We start from the raw sequence: 18,596 nt of genomic DNA on the forward strand, positions 1-18,596 counted from the left end.
TAGCCTTTCTATCCTCCTGAAATGTCCATCCATCCTTTCTCCCTATCTGTTCCTCAGATGTGAGCGGTTTTTCTTCCATCTCACTCATCTCCAGGGACAGGCAACTTAAAACAAAAGTGAAGCAAAACAAAAGAAGAATCTTAAAATGGCTACCCATCCTCTCACCCTGCCCTCAGGGGCAAGCAATTTACCTTATAAATTACCCTCAGTCGCTCCCCGTGCAGCCCACCAAATGCCGCAGTCTGGCTGGGCACAATTCAGGAGCCACTTGTCAAAAGAAACTAACTTTATTTTTAGAACCACACACGCCAAACAAAACAGCTCCTCAGGAAAAAACCCTCAGAGCCCAACTGCCACCACCAGCTTCCCACAAGCCACTCTCACACCCACCAGCCTCTTCACCTCCCACAATCCTCCTGTTCTTGAGGCCGATTGGCTGGGTAGCGTGGGCGGAGCCAAAAAAGTCCCCCAATGAGTAGCTCTGTGGTCTGAAAGGGCAGGGAAATAGCCCAATGAGCATCACCGCAGAGGAGCCAATCAGCTAGATGTTGCTGGGGCCACTGTGAACCAATCATCAGCTGGTAGTCTGAAAGTTTGCTGGGGCCCCTTCAGCTGTGGCTCTCAACACCAAAGATAGGATAGTTGTTGTTATTGTCTCTGTTCCAGACTTTTGCTGTGTCTCAGTGTTCATTTGGAAAGGAAGGCCAAAAGAGCATGCTGTGGCACTTCTGTTTTTAATAGACACAGCTTAAGCCATCCAGTAGCACTTCATCTTTAAAACATAGTTTTGAATGTTCCCCAGGATTACTGAAAACTTTCTTTCCACTTAATGAGACAGTGTGGCAATTTCCTAGTTTTACATCTTTGATTCACTAGAAATATTGCATAGTGGTGTGTGAGTACTTGACACAGTCTGGACTTCGTTCTAATAAATCCATTTGCCAAAGGCTTGCTCCTGGGCAGTGTGAAGAACTGGAGTGAATGCAACTGTCCTGGGGTGTGGGTATTCTTTGTAGGAGTTCAGTCTTGGTGAGCACATCAGTGCAGGAATCAGACTCCTAGGAGGGCTACAGAATCTCCTGACAGGACTGCCTACATCTTCTGGGCAATAGTGTTGGCATGTGAGCTGGCAGGTGTCCTCAGCCAGAGCAGCATATCAACACATGTGTGGCCACCTCCTCCTCTGACTCCCCTTCACCAGAAGGAAACCAAGCCTCTGGTGAGAGACACCTATCACAGGGAGCAGGGATGGAGCCTGGACCCCTGTCCAGCTGTATGACTCCTGGAACCCAAGTGTAGCCTGAGCTTTCCCCAGAACAAGGCAGAACTCCCACACCCAGTATCTTTAATTTTCCCTTTAAAACTAGGAAAAGAGGGCTGAGAGGATTCCTCGGGGTGCTTTCTGGCCAGGCATCTAGTGTGGATGGGCTGGCACTGGGGTGGGCAGCAGAGTCTCAGTCCTCTCCTCCCACTCCAAATCCCCCTCCAGGGAAACCTCTGTGTCTTGGCTGTTGTGCTGCCCTTGCTGCCAGAGGACAGCCCCACCTCAACCCCCAAGCCCTCTGTGGCCGTCCTGACCATGGGAAAGCTGGTCATCCCTCAAGGCTGTTTGACACATCTCTGGGTCTCATGTTCCTACTTGATTCTTTGAATTGCCCAGAGCTCAAGGCTGTATGCACCCAAGTAGCCAGAACTGAGATCTGGGGCAGAGTTGGGTCCAATTCTCACCATATTTCTTGTTCTGGGTCCCAAGGGCTGATGAAACATGGGGATGAGGGACTTAGGCAGGCCTGGGATTGTCACTGTCCTGGAAATGGGTCTTTGAGAGGTCTGTGCAGAACCCCAGATCACATGGGCAACCCACGTGGCCTGGGACCTGATCCCCACTTTAAGATCTGCCCTTGGCAGGAGCAGCCTCCAGAACTCAGGCTTCACATGGGAGGAAAATGGCATGTCTGTCATTCTGTCATTGCTTCCCCACTCGTTGTCCTCGTGGCACATGACTCTTCTGTTAGACATGAGGTCCTCTTTCAGGTGCCAAAGTCACCTTGCATTCTCAGCTGACCCTGAAATAGTTCATATTGGTAAGAACATGAAAGAAACTGACAGGTTGCCTTTATGTCCCAGGGAGGCCACAAGGTTGGATCACCTAACATTGTGTGGACTCTACAGGCTTTTGTGTCTCCTGGAATGTGCTTTGGGTTTCTGCAATAGCAAACCAAAACAAACACAGAATAACTGAATTCTAAACTCTGATTGACATCATTCTAAGGACTTTCCATCTCATTAATGAAATATTTTGCTTTGTGCCAGGTGTGGTGGTGATGCCTCAATCCCAGCCTCTAGGGAGGCTGAGGCAGGAGGATCAAAAGTGTACAGCCAGCCCCGGCAAAATCGAGATGCTAAGAAACTCAGAGAGACCCTGGCTCTAAATAAAATACAAAAATGAGGCTGGGGATGTGGCTCACTGATTGAGTGCACCTGAGTTCAATCTCCGGCACCCCCATCTCCCCAAAAAGAAAGGCCAACTGTTTCTTCTGATTGGCAGAATCCCAGCCTCTGGGACAGTAATCATGTGCTGCTCCTTTGCTAGCAAACAAGTTTGTTTTTTTCCCTGTAAACTCACAGCTGTGTCCTCATTATTGGATTGGCATTGGGAAAGAGGATGGAGCATTCAGGAACACCTTAACCTCATGTGTCCATGTCTCACAGCTGATATATCTCAATAAATTTTAGTTTTGAAACATTTTGCCTGATGTTGGGGAGGTAGTATAGTAGAGATCACCCATGGTGTCTCTTTTCATGGTGTAGGACTCACATCCTCTTATTTTCAGACTCTATCCATTTGTATCCCAGCAGTGACCCCTGCACATAGCACAGAATTGGACCTTGTTTTCATTCTGTCTGCTGATCTCTACCTTAGGATAGGATTGTTCAGTCAATTGCCATATAATGTCACTATTGATGTAGTTTGATTTATGTCTGCCCTTTTACACTCTTTTATTTTCTTATGTCTTTTTTTTTTTCTCTGTGTTCCTCTTCAGGGTGTTTTTTTGTTTTTGTTTTTGTTTTTGAACCTGACTATTGAGCCCAGTGGTGCTATAACACTGAGCTACATTCCTGCCCCTTTTAAGTTGGGGTGAGAGGGTTTTTTTGAGAGCTGAGGCTATGTTTCAGAGGCTGGCCTAGAATTTTTTACCCTCCTGGCATGGTGTGCATCACCATTCCAAGATACTGTTCTAGTTTTGTTGTTGTTGTTGTTTTCTAAGAAAGAATGTATTCAATATTTTTTTCCAGTTTTTTAATGTATTGGCCTAGAGATATGTCATTAAGTGTGGAAATATTCTCACTTGGCCAAACCCAAAAATGGCCTTGTTAGAGACCTGGCACTGTAAAACCATAACACAAGAAAAAGACCACAGACTCCAATTTTGTGTGAAATTAAAGCAAACTTTTATTTATGTTCCCAGGAGCTGGCCATGTCTGTCTCTCCCCAACCCCAGGCTAAAGATACCCCAGCTCTCTAGGAACACAGTTTTATAGCACAAAAGTTGTAAAATGGGATGTCTTGAGAACTTGCAGATCACAGGATTGGACAAGCCTAATACAAAGGCAGATTCTAACTTAATAATCAACATGGCTTAACATTTCAATGTAGGGAATAAATTCAGATCCCAACCTCAGAATTTATGAGGTGCCACTGAGGTTCCACAGAGGGTTGTTATTTGGTCAGTGGGAGGCAGGATTTATGAAGACCCACAAAGGTTCTGGAGAAGATTGTTATCTGGTCAGGGAAAGCCAGGCATAGGTGAGTAGAAGGCCCAGGCATGGATTGCAAACAAGTTTAGAAATTGCAGTAATTTATAGTAAAACAGAAATTAACTCTTCCTGACTTGATGATGAGATGGCTCCTAATCTTAAAATGGAATTAGGTTGGGTTCATCAGAGTTTCGTTCTCAAATTCATTACATTTATGCTCCCACCCACCTTCTTTGTACCACAATATAAAGGGGGCTGGGAGTGTTCCTCAGGGTTACAATGCTCCTGCCATGGATTCAATGCCCAACACTGAGTGTTAGACCAGGATGCAAGAAAAGACCACTGACTCCAATTAAAGTCAAATTAAAGCAAGCTTATTATTTCGACCTGCCGTGTTGTCTCCCCCACCCAAAATGGCGGGAACAAGACAGCAACCCCACGTTTCCTACAGCCCAGCTTTGTAGCCCAGAAAGTTACACAAAAGGGGGTTACAGATAACAGAACTCTGACAAGCATCACACTAATGGTAGTTTACTTTTTTTTTTTTTTTTTGCTGGGCCCAATTCAGAATTTATGGGACCATTAGAGCCTCAGAGAGGGTCATTGTCTGGCCAGGGAAGGCCAATATTTATGAGGTGTCACTACAGTTTAAGAGAGGGCTGCTATCTGGTCAGAGAGCCAGGCACGGGTGAGTTCAAGGCACGGGCAGGCATTCCAAGCAGGTTCAGAATTTGCAGTAATTTATAGTAAAGACAAAATTATCTTTTCATGGCTTTGTGGCAAGATGGCTCCCAATTTTAATAAAAGATCAGGTTGGGTCTATCATGAGGCGGGGGGCGGGGGAAGCACCTGGGGTTCAATCCTCAGCCTTCAAAGGATATGTGGCCACTATTCCACATTTGTGAAAATGCGACTGTGTATTTGTTATTCTCTCCCCGCCCCCGCCATTGTGCATGGGTGATATTCCTAGGTAGAATGACTTTGGGCCAGTGTGCAGGATGGGAAAGACTTCACCAAGTCCAAGTTAAGAGAAAAGAATTGAATACAATTGAATTTACTTTCCAGGAAGGGGTAGATACTGAAGCCAGAATGAGACAAGCAGTCCTTACAGACAGGTAAATGGAGTCAGGTCTGATCTAAGAGGCCAATTTTGAGTGAGTCTGGCAAGTTGCAGACTGTCCTCTGAGGGATAGAAATGTTAATTCCTCCAGAGCCCTTGCTTTATGCTCATCAAGGACCTGCCCTGGCTCCTTCCTGTTGCTAAGGTAGCCTGTCCCAGGAATTGCCCCTCCCTACAGGCAGCTTTTAGGGTGTTAATGTGTCCTTAGCTGCTGCATCCTGACCTTCCCTGTTCATCCTCCTTGTTTGTCACCTTTGTGCCATCTCACCAAGCATTCCTGGGCCTAGTCACCAAGGCAGGAAGGAGAAAGATAAGGGAAAAAGCATGGAGAACACAGGAAGCCTAGGACTCATAGAAAGACTGAACCCCTTGCTTCTGGGAACACCAGGATACCCCCTCTCCCTCCTGAGGAGAAGTCTATGTTACTCATTTAAAAATAAACCCTGCTTTGTGTGCTTGCCTGGGCTTGCTTCTCTAATGTTCAAACTTCAACATGTGAGGGGGCAGAACTCCTCCCCAGTAACCAGCGGTATCAACACCACAGGCCATATGTGCCCCAAGTGGGGTTTCATATGCAGGCTTCATGGGCCGAGCTGAGCAGGGTTATTATTTCTTTCTGGTTTAACTATTGAGAAACCAGCCTCTACCTCAGCGCAAATCCTGTCCAAGGAAGGGGGCGTGACCCTTGTCCTTAGAAAGACCCACAGAGCACTCCTAGGCTCATACCCACCCTGCTGAGTTGTTTATCTACAAATAACAGGAGAGATCTGCAGTCCCAGGTGTCCCTGACTCATTCAGGCTAGGTAGGGAGCCATAGCAAACCCCTAGCTGCCACCAATCAGCATGACACTCGGAAATACCTGGGATGTCAGATGACCCTCCCAGTAGTTTATGGTGGTTGATAACATGTTGGGAAACCATGTAGTTCAGCACATACTCCCTTCATGGCCTAAATAAATCACTCTATGGAGAAGGCAGTGGAGTCCCTGCCTTCCCCAAAGAGTGTATAAAACTGCTGCAAACCCTGGGCTCAGGACCTCCCAGCGTCACCAGCTGAGGTGTGTGTGTGGAGGACCGAGCTAGCTCGCAATGAACACTTCTTTGCAGCTTACATCGATCTTGGTCTCTGGTGGTCTTTTGGGGGTCCCAAATTTGATGATAACACAGCTAGAAGGAGGAAAAAGGCAGTATCTTTTCCAAGTGGCCCTTTAATATTTATTAACATTTTTAAACTTTATGGAGAAATAGTTTACAGAACAATTTTAACAATGATCATTGGGTAAAGGAAGATAAGTACACTAATTAGTAAAGGGATCTCAACACAAAAACTCATTTTCCCTGGAAGCAATGCACAGCAGCAGACGCAGCGACACAGACATGGAAGAGTGCACCAAATGAGGACGACCTATCACAAGCACGTGAGGATTGAAGACTGAACACCACGGAGGAGGCTTGTAAAACCAGCGGTCATAACGCAGGACGGCCAGAAGGGGGCACTCTGCTCAAGGCGAAGTGTTGAAAACAGGCCCCCTGCATCAAGGACAGGACTGTAAACTCAGGAAACTGGATGAAGCCTCTGCACAGGAGCACAGCCCAGAGAGCAGAGAGTGACTGCAGAGACGTGAAAGAGAGGTCCCGCGAGGTGTTGGAAAGGAAACCCTTTCAATCTAGAGACCTCTAGGCCAGCTAGGGATTAAATTGGCAGTAAGAGAGATTCAGGGAGAGAAGCTACTCAGTCCTTTGCATGTGCAGGGGCATCTTCCTCAAGTAGAGACCCAGAAAAGGGCCAGGTTGCTGAAGACTGCGGAGCCCCTGGAGTACAGAATGGAACCAGCGGGTGTCAGGATGGTGGAGAGGATGACAGGAGGGAAGGGAGCTGGGTGGGGGAGGAGGGGACCTTGCTGTGCAGACAGGTCTCGGGGTGTCCGAGCTGGCGGGAGCAGCCCTCTTCCTGAGACTCCTTCACTAGCACAGGTTCCCTCACACACGGGGTCTTCAGAGCCACTCCTGTGCCCACAGTGGCTCATAAGAACAACCTTGGAACCAGCGGGCATATTGGGGGCCTGCTTTGGTCTCCTGGAGTCACAATTCAGGGTGGCCTGTGGTGAGCCTCAAGGTTGGGCTGATCCCTCTTTCTCTCCAAGGCACCCACGTGGGAAGGGTCGGCCAAGGCCGAGGCTCCTGAAGGCCTCCTCTGGCACAGTCCATGGGCCCAGTTCTGTTCCCCTTGTGCGGTCCCCACACAGCCACCGTCCCTCACTGCAGCATGCAGCACCCTCATGCGTGTTCTGGGTACATCATGTCACCCCACTCTGGAGGCCCCCTGAGTCTACTGCGTTCCCTTTTGGATGCTGTGGTGAAGACACCTGGCGAGAACCGCTGAGAGGGGAAACGCAAATTTGTTCTCATGGTTTCAGAGACTTAGTCCATGGCCAGCCAAGGCCACTGCCCTGGGTGGGTCTTTGGGGGCAGAGCATCACCTTGGAGGAAGGGCGTGGAGGAGGGGAGATGCTCAGGGCGTGAGGTCAGCTTCTGCCACAGCAATCACTTCCCACCCGCAGAAGAGGGTGTCACATGCCATCGCTTTTGGTTGTGGTCCACGCTAGGTTTTCTCTGTGTCTAGGGTTTCTTTGGGGGGCAGTCTTTTGGTCAGTTTTTCCATAGTATTATTTATTTATGTTTTACAGCATACAGTGACACCATACAACACATAGTCATGACATATAAGCCTTTGTGTTCGCTCTTCCCTGCAGCCGAGGTGTCCAGCACAGGTGGCAAACCTCACCCCAGTCCTCCCCACTGCTGGGCCTTCTTTGGAAAGGGCAGCTATAAGGTGCCCACTCTGCATGGCCACCCACAGTGCTCTTTGTCTTCTGACTCACATTCAGTTCCAGGGTCATCTCCAAACCTGGAAGATGAAGTCCATGTGAACGTTCAAATGTGGTTTTTGTAAAATTGCTTCTATGCCAAAATGAAATTCGGGTGGTTTAGACGGCTTCCCTTTTATTGCTCTTATTTGGAGATCGCAGGAAGACATTTGGACTGAGGAGCTACAGTGTGCTGTGCAAGCCCCCCACTTCTTGGAAGTTTGAGCAGGAGGTCTCTTCATTGCGTGATCCAGGCATGGCCATCATGCACAGCCACCCGCAGAACAGTGTTGTCCTGATGGTCCTGTTATGCTCGAATTCAGGACCCCCCAAAAGACCACCAGAGACCCAAGATCGATGGAAACAGCAAAGAGGTGTTTATTGCGAGCTACCTCGGTCCTCCACAGGCACACACAGCAACTGGTGACGCTGAGAGGCCCCAAGCCCAGGGTTTGCAGCAGTTTTATACACTCTTTGAGGAAGGCAGGGACTCCACATGCATCATAGCATCTCTTAGCAAATCATCACACACCGCGGGAAAATCATAAAACAACCCTAAAACATGATTAGCACACTGGCTCGTGGGAACAAGTTGGGTGGAGGTGATTGGTTACTACAAGAGAGGGATTCGTTTGAACTGATTGGTTTAAGCCAAGAGGGGTGTTCCTGCTGAGCTACGTCGTTTCCCAACACCATAAACTACTTGGGGGTCATCTGGCATCCCAGGTATTTCCCTGTCTCATGCTGATTGGTGGCTGCTAGGGGGTTGCTATGGGTCCCCCCTAGCCTGACTGAGTCAGGGCACCTGGCACAGCAGATCTCTCCTGTTACTTGTAGATAAACAACTCAGCAGGGTGGAAATGTGCCTAGGAGTGGTCTGTGGGTCTTTCCAAGGACACGGGTCACACCCCCTTCCTTGGACAGGCTTTGCTCTGAGGTAGAGGCTGGTTTTTCAGTCCTGGCTTGGAGACCCATTCACCTGCTCAGTGTGATAGTGACAGCCACACTGAGAGCCCCACAGAGCCGACTGGAGACGGCTGACCCAAGGCCCTCAGGTAAGACAGTCCAGACAGCAGTACTTTGAACTTTTCATAATTCCATGGTATCCACGTCGAACACGTGTAGTACAGCTGTCTGTGAAAGGTCTTGTCGCTCCCTTCAACTTACAACTGGCAACTTCCATCAGCGGTCCCTGAGCCCCTTCCCCAGGAGCTGGGCACTCTGTACAACCTTTGGAGGCCATGACTGCAGCCCTGCTGTGGCCCCTTCCCCCTGTGCTGCTGAGACATGGATGAACAAGGGCAGTGACCATCTTCGTGGGAAGAGCCGGAGCCCGGTCCAAACAGCTTCTCACATTGACCTCAGGCATCCATTCCGAGGTCACTAGTGACTCCCCACATCAACATGAAGTCACAATGCACAATCCTCATGGGCCACCCTGGGCACCCAGCAAAGAGCCCAGGACCTCCTGCAATTAGAGGCTGAGACAGAGGACCCTGGTCAAGCCTGGAGGAGGCCACTCTGCAAACAGAAGGTGCTTCCAGGTTGCACAGATTTGCAGGTGCGGTGGGGTGGGGAGCCCCAAGGGACAAACCTGACTCAATAAGACGTGGCATGTGCCAAGGGATCAAGTCTCTGCTTCTGGCTTTCGGTAGTAATGAAGGCTCCACCCTCAGGACCCCCTGTCCTCCCCAAAGCCCTGACTTTCTAACACCCACACTCAGGTCATTTGCCTGGTCCAGGGCTGGGGGTCACTGTGATGTCTTCCTGGGCTGCTGTAACAAGACACCCCAGCCAGGGGGAAGGGGGGTGGTGGCTACAGACCACAGACCCCGACTGCCCTCAGCTCTGCGGACTGCTGCCAGAGATCCAGGTGTGGCAGACCCCCCTGGGCCTCTGAGGGCTGCTTCCTGCTCACAGATGGCTCCTTCTCCTGGCTCCTCACATGTGGAAGGGCAGCAAGCTCTCTGGGTCCACCCTCCTTCCATGCATGGCTGCACCTCAAGAGCTCAGCCCCTCCCAGAGTCTCACCTCCAACCCCAGCCCCTGGGATTTGGATCCCACGCAGGAAATAGTGAAGACAGCAGAGGAGCTCACAGAAGGACCTTTTCAAATTCTGGAAATGGCCCTCCGACCCTAGGGGTCCCTGGAAAGAGAGACAGCCGCTGGAACTCGTTATTCTGATAGAGGGGACACACAAAGGGAGATTCCACAGAATATTCTATCCCAAGAAGTGCAAAGGGGTCAGGTTTCAGGGGGTGGAGTCTAGCTTCCTGATGTCTCCTGTCAGCAGATTGACTGACAGCTAAAAGGCCACGCCCATCTCATTTTCTGTGTGGGCATCATAGGCAGAGCAAGGGAAAGGCCACCTACATCACCAGCCCAGACAGAAGGGCAACCCGGTTTAGTCCATCCACTCTCCACATTCTCATTGCTCAGTTCCTGTGTGGCAGCTCCAGACACTCTGAGGTCATTGCACTGGTCAGAGGACTCCTGGTCACTGTATTAGTCTTCCTGGGATGAGGAAACAATCCATACAACATACTGAGCTGCTAATCTAGGATATTCGAAGGTGAGATTTGGCAAATGCATTCCCAAGGTACTGTATTTGGGCTTTCTGGATATAACCCCATCTGTAAATCCGAGCACATATGGAAAAGCAAATAATTTAAATTTGCAAATTAGAAAAACAAAGACTGTTTCTCCAATCCCAGCACCACCTCTGGGGATTCCAACTCTGAGTTGAGAGGGGTGAGACTGCTGCGTGTATTTTCAACAAATGCCCCACCCCCAAGGGTTTAGGGCAGCCCTGACCTTTGGGAGGCTCCGGTTTGGTTTGGTAAAAATACGGAACTGGCTTGGGACAGCGAAAACAAGATTATCCGCCTCTATGGAAGAACCAGGACCAAGGCCATCATGCAGGTTCTGCGTTCCAAGTCCCTTGGCCCAGGGTCCCTTTATCTTAGCACGCAGCCACCCCAGGCCCTGTGCGCAACCACGGAGCTCCAGTCCAGCACCCTACAGGTTCCAAACGCGGAGCCTGATGGAGCTGAACTCGCACCAATTCTATGATCGCGTAGGGGCTGTCCAAGACCCTGGGTGAGATGAAGAAATAGGGCCCCCTGAGCCTCCCTGGCTGCCTGGAGGCACCTTGCTCGGGCCCCCCCCCCCCCCCCCCGGGTTAAACAGCTCCCGAAGCGCCAGCCTCGCCGGGCAGCCGGGACCAGGGAAAACCTGTTTCCAGGTGCCAACACCCAAGGCCCAGAGTTGGGAAGTTAATCATTTTAAGCCGCCGGGGGTCCAGGCTGCGCGCCCCCAAACCCGATGGGAGGAGACGCCACGCCGCCGCAGGTGGGATCGAGCGCCCAGGTCTGGGGTCAAGGTCCTGCAGCGGCGCCAGCGCGCAGCCTCGGGATCCCCGCAGAGGGGAGCCCGCAGGGCCAAGGGACACGCGCTTCGGACACCGCCAGGTTCGCGGACCCCGGGACTCGTCCCACTCAGGCCCGGCGAGGGGACCAGCGCGAGCCTCTGGGAAGGAAGCAGAGGTGCCCCGAGAGACAGCGGGTCCCCGAAACCCAGCCCCGGACGCCTTCTCTGCGCAGGGCTGGGGTGGGGCGCAGAGGGAGGTGTGGGGGGGGGCGAGCAGGAGGGGGGGCACAGGCCGAGCAGGAGGGGGGGTGCCCGGATCGAGCCGCGGAAACTGCGCCTGCTACGCCCGCGGGACGCTCCAGGGTCGACGCCCCCCTCCCCACGCATGCACTTTTTAAGACACGCAGCCCGATGCCCGTGTCTCCCCTATGAAACCGAAGCCCGCTAAGTCTCGTCCGGGTCCTCTCCCCCGCCACGGGCTTGGGTTCCCTCCCCAGCCACAGCCTGTCACACACATTCAGTAAAACACAATCTTGCCCCTCCCCCAACATGGCCGTCACTCCCGCTGAGACTCCTGTCCAGTCCCCTCCCCATATGGCCCTCTCCTCAGCTCACCACCTGAAAAGCACCTGGTCCCCACCCGGGACCCACCTGGAGCCCTCCCCACCCCGCACGCCCCGCGCCCCCTCCCTGATGCTGCTGGGGAGCCCCCAGGAACAGTCTAAGCCACTGCTGTCCCGCTCCCGGGCCTCTCTCCCCTCCCCCCAGCACTGACCGTCCCTCCAACTCTAGGGCCGCCACTGGACCCCGGCGCCGCCCCGTCCCTCCTAAGTCACTCCCCAGTTCTCTCCTGGGCTCATCAGTCCACCCTGGCGCAGCTCCGCGGTGCCCAAACCAAAGGCCCGCCCCTGTCCCGCCCCGTCCTGCTCTGAGGTCCCTAAGTCCCCCATCCCGCCCCAGGGTAGCTGTGCCCGCCGACACCCCTCGCCCCCTCTGGACCCTCGACTAAAAAACAGGGACTGCGGACCCTTGACTTTCCCCCATCCCCCATCCCCGCCCCCCATCATGGCTAGGTCACGCGGGTCCTCCAAGTCGCCCACTGCGCCCCCGGCCCTCCAGCACTGAGCCGAGCCTCAGGTCCCCCACCCCCACGGCGCCTCGTCCCCTCTCCCCGCGCACACGATCTAAGGCAGCCCCCGCCCCTTCCTTCTGGCTACCCTCCCCCAGCAGGGCTTGGTCCCCTTCCCCCCCACACACACACAGTGACGTCCGCCAGCCCTCCCTCGCCGGTTGCCCCACCCCCAGCGCGTCTGGGACAGCCAGTCCCTCCGGTCCTGGGGCGGGTGGAGCCCAGGACCCGCTCTGGTACCCTCCTGGTGGCCGCTGGGGCGGTGGGGCGCCTAGCCCCCTGTTCTGACACTCAGGGAGTCTCTTCTCTGCCGGCTGCCCTGCGTCTCTGGGGTTGCTGTGAATCCCCCATCTGTGGTTTAAAATCCTAGTGTCCCTGCGGGTCCGGTCCTCCCAGTGCCCTGCCTGCCACTTAGCGCAGCCTTGGCTCCGCGCACTGTGGGCCAAGGCGCCTGCCAACCCTCAGCCGCCTCCTGACCCGCCAAGGACCCCAAAGGGCAGGCCCCGGGCTCTGAACCCCAACTCTCTCCACGATCGCCCGTGCTTTACTGAGAGTTGAGCTCAAAAGACCTTAACAAGGGAGGAGCGCAGACAGGTCTGGTGACAAAACAAACTTAAAGAGACCGAAGGGTCACCGGGGTGTTTTTGGTGAGGCCTGCAGTAGCGACAAAAGGTCTCCACAAATGCACTCAGTGGTCAGAAATCTCCCAGGATTCAGTTCCCCGATGTCCAAAAATAAATGGAAAAAACAAAAACAAACAAACAAACAAAAAAAAAAAAAACAGAAGTGAAGAACTTGTGAGGCATTTGTCACAGCACATTGTAATAAATGTCGTGTTTTATTATGATTTGAATCATACGTTTTGACAGGCATCTATATATACTGGAAAAGTATAGTCTATACAGAGTTAGGTACTAGCTGAACTTTCTACCTCCTCTGAGAGTTTAGCAATGTGTCCTGCGAGGATCAGGAGGGGGCCTCTGCGCTGTTTTCATGGGGATGAAGTGCAGGGAACTTTCTTATTTCGAGGGCTCAGGACCCGGTTGGTTGCTAGGAATCTCCAATTTGGGTGCAAAGAGGAAAAGGGGCCTCTCACAGTTCATCTTGATTGTGTGGCAGTAACTGCTACTCCTTCCTGGTTTGCTTTGGGTTGTTGGACCCCGTGCAAAACCAGAGGCTTCCCACGGCTAGATAATTCTCTCGGGGCTCAATAGGCATCACAGGAGTTGGGTAGTCTACTTGTTTTCTACTTGTTGGATGCCAGGATCAAGCCCTCCCCAGACCTCAGCCTTCTAGATGTGCGTCCTGTTCACACCTTACTTTAGGAAGTTGCTCTGCAGCTTCTACTTTGCACACCAAATCCATTTATTTTTTTGCCTTTTGTTTTTCCCTGCAGGGACTCCACGCTGCTTCTCCTCTTCTCTTTGCATGCCTCTGCAGACCTGTGAGCCAAAATCACCCAACACCTCCAACGTATGTGTTCCCACGTCTCTTCGTGATCCATGGTCACTCGGCTACCTTTTCGCAGCGGGGAGAGACACGGAATCAACACACAGACTCCGGGAAGTGGTGAGAGAACTGGCTGGAGACCCACCTCAGGCCACCCTCCAGTAGCTCGGTTTATTTTTGGAATGCGCACAACTGTCATAGGGTTCGAGTGGGGCGTGCCTGCCAGTCACACACCAGCACCTTAACATCTATAAGCCAGTCATCTTCTGCCTGATGTAACCGCACTATGAGGAAGCAGTAGATATCGCTGCCGTGAGGGAAGGCAGTCTGGAAGGGTCTTTGTCCCTAAGGGAGGGGGGCCATGACTTGGGGGATTACGTGCCCTGAAACATTTGACTCTTGGTTTCCTGACCTGGTAGTCTGGTAGCTTGACCACGCTGACCACAAGTGCTGAGGATGTGGTTGCACACTCACTGGAGCAGAGTGCCCCGTCCTATAGGTGTTCCTGTCAGACCCTGGGCTGGTGGCCCCTCACTGCAGTCTCTGCCTCCATCTCCATGTGGCTCCTTCTCTGGGTCTGTGTCCCCTCCTCTGTCTCTTGGGAGGACACAGCCATTGCATGAGGGCCCCCTGACCCAGGAGGAGCCCATCTCAGGACCCTTCACTAACGACCTCTGCAGAGACCCTGTTCCCACACCAGGTCCCACTCACAGGTTCTGGGCTCAAGCTGTGGACAAGACCTGCCTCTTACAATGGTGTCCAGCTCCCTCCATGGGCTCCAGGGAGACGTCTCCTGCCTCTCTCAGCTCCTGGGCTCCAGGTGGCCCTTGGCAGAACAATATGGTGACCCCTCAAAAGCTTAAGACTGAATCACAATATGACCCAGCAATGCCACCGCTGGGTTCAGACCCAAAGGATTTGAAAGCCGTGAGTCCAAAAGATACTCACATATCCTGTGTTCACAGAAACCCTGATCCCCAGTATGATTGGGGACTAGGGCAAAAAGCATGTCTTTGTGGGGTGTGGGGGAGATAGAGCCAAAATGGGGGCTTATTGAGGCCAGAGGATCTTAGAAAGTGTGGGGGAATTTCTTATTTTGCCTAAACTGTGTACATGATTTTATAAAGCTTTGTAAAATTGTACACTGTTTTAAGCCCTTTATTCTCAGGGTTAGCAAGTCACAAGAATTTTACCGCAAATCCATCAGCATGCATCTGTCTATATATCTATCCATCTGTCTATGTACCAGCCATCCCTGCTTCCACCCATCTGCCCATTTTCTCACACATGCATGATGTATTGGTCTATCTACCCACCCATCTACCCATTCATCTAATCATCCATTCAGACATACATACATCTTTCCATCTGTCCATTCATCCTTCCACCCACTCACCCATCCTTTTTTCACCCATTCATGCATCCACCTCCAACTCATCCACCCATCTACCCATTACCAGACCATCCATCCATCCATCCACCCATCCACCTATCTACCCATCCACCAATCTATACAGTCATCTACCCATCCACCCATCCATCCACTCATCCACCTATCCACCAGCCATCCACCCATCCACTCACCCACCCACCCACCAATCCACCCATCCATCTACACCTATCCATTCATCTGCCTCTCCATTCACACATCCACCAATCTGTCCATTCATTATCTATTCATCCACCATCCAACCCTCAAACCACCCATCCACCATCCACCCATTCATTCATCCATCCAACCATCTACTCACCCACCCACCCATCCTCTTATCCACCCCTCCATCCACCCATCACTAATCCATCTTTCATCCATGCATCCTCCCCTCCATCTACCCATCCACCTATCCATCCAACCATCCAGCCATACACCATTCCAGCCATCCAACCACACATCTACCCATATATTCCTCCATCCATCCATTCACCCATTTACTCATCCACAAATTCATCTTTCATCCACTCATCCTCCTCTCCATCACCCATCCATCCATCCTTCCAGCCATCCACCCCTTCATCCAACTATAAACCCATTCATCCATCCACATGTCCATCCAACCATGCATCCACCCATCTATCCTTCCATCTACCCATCCACCCATCGAACCATCCACTTCTCCATCCACCCATCCACCCATCCATTGACTCATCCATCCACCCATCCAACCATCTGTCCACCCATCCATCCACGCATCCATGCCCTCATCCACCAACCCATTCAGCCATCCATCCACTCATTAACATATCAGTGTGTTTGTCTGTCCATTTGTCCATTTATATACCTACACCTACATACATACTAAACATACCGGCCTTAACTGTGGTTTCCCAATCCAGCTGGGCCTGCAGGAAGTGAGACTGTCTGCAAAAAAGTGAGACTTTTTTTTTTTTTTAGTTGTCAATGAACCTTTATTTATTTACATGTGGTGCTGAGAGTCTAACCCAGTGCCTCACCCATGCCCGTGGGTGCTAGACCCTCTCCACCAAGCCCTGGGCACACCCAGGTTTTATTCTGCTCATGAGCCCCAGGTCATGTGCAGTGCCTCCCTGGGTCTCGGGAAGAATTGCACTTCTCTCCCTCGCTCCCTGGGTACCTTCAATGTCACATGCTGTGGGAGCTCCGTCCTCCAGGGAACTCCCAGCCCAGGAGCTCTGTTCCAGCCCATTTAAAGATGAGGCCCTGAGCAGCCCAGGGAGACCCTGTCTCTAAATAAAATACAAAGTAGGGCTCTGGGTGGGGCTCAGGGGTCGAGTGTCCCCGAGTTCAATCCCTGGTTCCCCGGTGTCATGCTCAAATTCAGGACCCCCAAAAGACCACCAGAGACCAAGATGGATGTAAGCAGCAAAGAGGTGTTTATTGCGAGCTAGCTCGGTCCTCCGTGTGCACACAGCAACTGGTGACGCTGAGAGGCCCCGAGCCCAGGGTTTGCAGCAGTTTTATACACTCTTTGGGGAAGGCAGGGACTTCACATGCATCATAGCATCTCTTAGCACCACCACGGGAAGATCATAAAACAACTCTTAACATTGATTAGCACATTCACTGGCGGGAACAAGTTGCACAGGGGTGATTGGCTGGTATAAGAGGGGGATTCATTTGAACTGATTGGTTTAAGCCAAGAGGGATGTTCCTGCTGAACTATGGGGTTCCCCAACACCATAAACTACTGGGAGGGTCATCTGGCATCCCAGGTATTTCCCTGTCTCATGCTGATTGGTGGCTGCCAGGGGTTTGCTGTGGGTCCCCCCCTAGCCTGACTGAGTCAGGGACACCTGGTGCAGCAGATCTCTCCTGTTATTTGTAGATAAACCACTTAGCAGGGTGGGCATGTGCCTAGGAGTGCTCTGTGGGTCTTTCCAAGGACAAAGGTCATGTCCCTTCCTTGGACAGGCTTTGCTCTGAGGTAGAGGCTGGTTTTTCACCCCATTCTCCCCCCCCAAAAAAAAGCCCCCTGTTCCTGCTGATGGGCAGAATCATGGCCTCTGGGACAGTAGCTCCTGTGCCTCTCCTTTACTAACAAAGCAATAAACTCTGCCCCCACCAAAGCTGTGTCCTCATTATTGGATTGGCACTGGGGACAATGATGGAGCTTTCAGTAACTCCTTAACCTCATGTTTCCACCCCCCACAGCTGTTATCTGTCACTAAAGTTTTGGTTTTGAAACATTTTGCTGATTTTAGTAGATGCTGAAGCACAGCCTTCTCGTGCTTCCTCAGAGGACCCAACTCGGGGCACTCCACCACTGAGCCAGGACCCCTGTTGTGTTTTCTATGGTAGAATCTCAGAAAGGAAGTATGTTGGGTGCTGCTAGGTAGACTATCAGATGTTCTGAGCATGACCCTGGGTTACAAATGCTCTGGGGTCAGAGGGAACTGCTTCCCTGTGCAGAGGTATTTGAGGCAGGTTGCTTAGATAGGGGAAGGTGAGAAAGTTCAACACAGCACATAACAGAGAGCACCGTTATCTAATAACAGTTAAATCATAATGCAACAAAACATAAGCTCTACATTATGATTTCCAGCCTATTTTAATGCACAATGTCAATAATCATGTTGAAGTCAGCTGTAGTGGTGCACACCGGTAAATCTAGTGACTCAGGAGGCTGAGGAAAGAGGACTGCAACTTGGGAGTCAGGCTCAGCCACTTAGCAAGGCCCTAAACAACTTAGCGTCTGACTCAGACTAAAATAATAACAGTTAAAATAAGAATTTTCTTGATACATTTGCAGAATTCAAAACTTGGCACTTAATGGGTTAAGAACACGGAGCCTCTGTGGGGACTTGGGCGTCAAAGTCACCAGAGTCAAGGGTGTGGCTGGGTCTGAAGAAGGTGACCCCGCCCAGAGGATGCTGAAGAACTCAGAGGTGACAAGTTGGAGCTGGTGACAAGGGACACAGCTGGCCCACTGTGCTGGCTTTCTCTTCCACACAGCATGGGTGGTGGGGAGGAAGCAGGGCTCCTAGCGATGGCCAGCTGCCATGTCTTTCCTCATCCCAAGATCCACTGGGCTGGAGATGGCTGTGGCCATCAGGCAGAGGTGGAGCTGACTTCTGGTGGTGGCCTGAGGTCATCCATGAGCACTCAGGGTCTGGGGGTGTCTAATCCCCTGGGCTGGGGTGTCTTGTTACAGCAGCCCAGGGAGACTAATACAGTGACCAGCAGCCTTCTGACCAGTGCAATGGCCTGAGTGTGGGTGTTCCCCAAAAAGTCTTTTATAGAAATCTTTACCCCCCCCCACCCCGTGATGCTGTTAGGAAGAAAGGGCTTTGGGGAGGAGAGGGGGTCCTGAGGGTGGAGCTTTCCTTGCTACTGAGAGCGATAAGCCGAGACTTGATCCCTCGGCACGTGCCATGTCTTATTGAATCAGGTTTGTTCCTCAGGGCTTCCCCCCCTCTGCACCTGCAA

Source organism: Callospermophilus lateralis, chromosome Y, assembly GCF_048772815.1.
Source record: "Callospermophilus lateralis isolate mCalLat2 chromosome Y, mCalLat2.hap1, whole genome shotgun sequence".
Classification (NCBI taxonomy): domain Eukaryota; kingdom Metazoa; phylum Chordata; class Mammalia; order Rodentia; family Sciuridae; genus Callospermophilus; species Callospermophilus lateralis.